The sequence below is a fragment of the Lolium rigidum genome, chromosome 7 (assembly GCF_022539505.1).
Source record: "Lolium rigidum isolate FL_2022 chromosome 7, APGP_CSIRO_Lrig_0.1, whole genome shotgun sequence".
Lineage (NCBI taxonomy): Eukaryota > Viridiplantae > Streptophyta > Magnoliopsida > Poales > Poaceae > Lolium > Lolium rigidum.
Window position 1 is genome coordinate 129,621,453 of NC_061514.1, and position 4,685 is coordinate 129,626,137.

Here is a 4,685-nt window from a genome sequence, read left to right on the forward strand (position 1 = left end):
CTACGCGCTTTTGCAAGCGGCAAGTGAACGTCTACCGCAGCAACAAGAGCCTCATCTTGTAGGCTTTGGAATCTCTTCAAGGGTGAGACTCGATAAACCCCTCGTTGCTACCGTCTTCTAGATTGCATCTTGGCTTGGATTGCGTGTTCGCGGTAGGAATTTTTTTATTTTCTATGCAACGAATCCCTACAGTAAACGGATCCGATTATCCTATACCATAGTTTCACGACAGATTCAGAGCAAATCGGATAATGAGAGGTTAAGGATTTGAATCTGGCATTATGAGACTATGAATTCAGAAAGATAACAAATCAGAATTAGGACGGAAACAAAATTAATCAGATATATACGTGCATAAGTAGGTCCATACACACTATACAAGCAAAAGTAATTGATAAAACAAGCTCAAAAAGACACTCATATTCGATAGCGTGACTATATCATTTTGCTATTGTTTAATGGAAGAACTCGGCAACTCAGTAACTACTACATATGCTCTATTACCTTTGATGTTTCAGATAAAAATTGGTTTATTTGGATAAAAACTATTGGATATCGTAAATAATTTTTGAACACGAATATCCGGGTGTTATTTGACATACTATATCCTATAAAATATCCGATGTCAAGTTCAGAATCGGATATCCTTATCCCTCGGATTCCTTCAAATCGGATATGGATTCTCTAAAACGGATATGAAACGAATTTGGTGCGGAAATTATCTTATCCGTTTACACCCCTAGTTGCATGCAAGACACTTATACATGAGACACTGGTGTAAAGTGATCGGATTCTTGGCATGCACAAAGTCTCCAACCAGGATGAGCTAAGACTGGACTGGGCCAGAGTCGACGAACTAGAGTATCTGATCTTTCTCCACCAAGTCTCCAGACTGGTAACCTAACAAAACACTCTTGGTGTTTCACTTAGTATTTCTAGGCCGAAGACTTAGTTCGGAGTCTCCAGTGTTCGCACATAGGAGTCTCCGGTCTAAGGGGCACTGGGTTCTTTGCACTGAATCTCCCCAACAACACATCCTTTTAGGGGTTCTCTCCAACATTTTCATGGTAAGGTTTAGAGGGTGCAAGATGTGATTTTAGCTAGAATTTCCGTTGAACACCCCCTCTTGATAGTACGATTTCCTATGATTACACAAAAAAATTAAGGCTAATTTCTCGCTCGTTTCACTTTGAGGGGTTCATCCCCATCTTGTGTTTTTTATTACTAGTAACTAAAACACGTAAGCACATGGTTAAATCACATGTGTTACCCAAAACCAACATAGGGAGGGAAATTTCACTCGGTTACCGCTTCTCGTTGGGTGGTTGATGCTTCTTTGTGCTGCTTCCTTCAGAGGAAGTTTCTCACAACTGAGCAATGGTGTCGGTGGAGCTTGTACGGATGAATTCAAGCAAGGGTGAAGCAGCACTGGGCACCAATGGTAAGCTCGGGGAGGTCCATCACGACTCGACCGTGAAGCCGGTGTGGTTGCCGAATGGGCTTCAATTGTTCCCGGAGAAAGACGACGCCTATGACAGGTGGGCCAAAGTTTTTAGCAAAAAATAAATAGGAAAGAAAACATGGGCTATCAACGCGGTGTTAAATGGACCCACCAATTAAGAACATTTTCAAAACATGATCAAGCAAGTAGTGGCGGTCTTTTAAAATTTTCTGTCCAAGTAGTGGTAGTTTTTGGGAAAAATATCCCAAAAGAGGGACTTTTTAATCAAACCCAAAATGTGATAGTTTTTTGTATATGATTTACTCTCATATTTGGTTGTGCTATGTGTGGGACAGCCTTGTCTTCTTTATAATGGATTCGCATTTCCATTCAACATATTCTATAATCTTTTTTTGACACAAGGAAAAATATTTATCTTTTCATTGATAACCAACTAGTTTATGAAAAACTAAGTTGAAAATTGATACAACACAAAACACAACACGCCGACCCATAGGCCACTCTCCACATGAGACGACAAACCAAAATGCATGAGCGATCAATGACGGCACCCTGCACACCTCAACGCTACAAGGCGGAGGTGATAAATCAGAGTCGTCGCTCCGACGCCACGTTGACCCTAGGGTCACTCACCGCCTAGTCAAAGACGAGACAAAGGACAATGCCAACCACGAGAACATACCAAGAGGATCCATAACGATGCCTCCAGGTAGTGGAGTGACCTCCGGGAGCGTCGTTGTTTTCGACAACAACTAAGGTTGTTGCAGGCTTTTCACTCGGAGCTCACCAAACACGAAGTTGGTTCAGACGTAGTCACATAGCCAAGGTTATCGTGCAGCTCGCAGCCGCTGACCACAACCTCACTACACTGGTCCTTCTGGCCAACAAAACATCCAAGGCGTGGCCCCAAGAGGCAAACGAAGCATGAGCGTTGTCCTCGCCCAATTCTACATGTGATCTAGTGTTTTTTCCCTGAAGAATCCCGTACGAAGGAGCGGGAGCACCGCCATGATGACATATTCAAGAAGGACGCATGCTAAGGGTGTCACATTTGTCGGTCCCAGCCAACAACCAGTGAAAGACTTCCATCCGACAATGAGCCACACACCACATGCCTTGCCCTTGAGGACTAGCCAAACCACCACCACAAACCGGCACACGGACCGTCAACCCTCTATGGCGCTAGATGGTCTACAACCACCAACGAAACTAGGTCCCCGGCCCCAGAACAACCGCACATATAGTCACCTCCTAGCCCATCGTGACTCCAAGAAACCGGAACCGCCGCCCCAGCTTTTAGACGGTACGCCCATTCGGTATGCGGGCGCCGCTTGCAGCCCGACGGGAAGCCATAATTGCTCGTTCAACGAGCGTCACAGCTACCTACCTCCTCCAAGTTCTTTTTTTACTCCAGGCCTTGCACATAAAACTCGCCACTCGGAATCTGAAATGGTTGCCAAGCCCACACGGACGCGCGCGCGCACACACACGGGAGATTTTACACTTTATCATATTCTTTTTTGACACTTCTATTATTTGCTATTTCTTGTGTCACTAACATATGGTGGTTCCGTGACAAATAATAGACACTTCAAAAAATACGGCAAAGACACTTCATAGACAAATCATATATCCACATACACACAGTACAGTAGAGTGTCGTGACTGCCCGGTCCCGACGATCCAGAGAGAGCGGGGTGGCGGGTAGACCCCTCGCAACGGGAAAACACCGCTGCCCCGGTCCTGCAGCCTCCTGCGACTGCGAGGTAGAGAGAGATTCCGCGCGCGCCCCCCGGGGCAAAGCTCTCTAGTGCCATTACTGTTCGGTGCGGTGCGCTCAGTGAGGCAGACAGACAGAGCTTGGTGGTGGATAGGGAAGAGAGAGGAAGGAGGCGACGTCTCCAACGCGGAGGGGATAGACATTGGGGGAGAGGGGATAAAGCGGTGCTCTTTCTTCTTGCCCACCGGTACACACGGATCGGAGCATCGCCATTGATGTGCTCGTTGCTCCGCCCCATTGGTATGTAGCAGCGCGATTTTTTCTCTTTCGTGTGCATCCGTTTCTCCGATTGGGGAAATCCCGAGTTGTTTTTGCCCTACATCGACCCCGAACCAACGGCGGCGCCGCCGCAACCAGGCCAGGCCATAGGCCGCATTGTCAATGCCACGGCGGAGCAGATCGTAGCCCGCGGATTCCCTTTTCCCTGCCGCTGCAGGGAAGCCGCAGGCTCATCGAGGTTGGCCTGGCTTGGTTCGTTGTCGTCGGGGTCGGCATTCAGGTTCGGTAGGATCATTTCAGGGTCTGCGATTCAGGGGCGTGGTTTCAGTTCAGTATAATTATTTTTCATGGAAAATATATTAGCGCAACCTTTTCTGTATTCTTGGAAGGACACGATTGGATATGCTACCATTATCATGTCCTGGATTTCACTTAGTTCTTGGTGCCTTTTCTTCTTTTGTTTTTCTGTTAAACTGTTTGAGGCTGGCTCAGTTTTTTTGTTTTGTTTTTGAGGGCATGAGGCTGGCTCAGCTGGTACGTACAGGTTCTATTTTTTATCGGATGTTCCCGAAGGGACAGGTTTCTATTTTTGGGAGTCGTAGCTTTTTGCTATTTTGGTGCTTTAGGTGCTTTATTTTCTGCATTGACTGAACTTTTATTCCCGATGGCAGCCCCATGCTGACATCCCATTGTTGTGATTGTGAACACAGTGACAGTGGATCAGCGCATGTTTGGATCCGTAGTTTGGTATCCTATGATCTGAACCAACTTGCTTCAATCCTTTTAGTTGCATGGTTTCAGTCTGCCTTGTTAAATGTGAAGCAATGTTGCAAATATGTGTGCTCTAATTCTGTTTATGCCTCCGTTGCAGTGTGATTCGTTCAGTTCGCACTGCTCACTGATCAGGATGGAGGGGATGGACTTCCTGTTGGGCATAGGCATGAATGAGGAGGATATCAAGACAATGCTGTTTGGGGAGAAAGTTGATGACCTGAAAGAAGACAGATTTGATGGTTCTGAGGAGGAAAGGCAAATCTTTGAGGACATTTTCGGCGGAACAAGCGACGGAACCAGTTCTCTGCCAGCTAGCACACCATCCGGTTCTGCCTCCAACCGCAAGGTGGTCCGCTGCCGTATAGTCGAGTCGTTTACTCATGGCAACCTATCAAGCTACCATGTCTTCTATCATAGTGCCATTCAACAGATGCAGAACACAATGCCTTC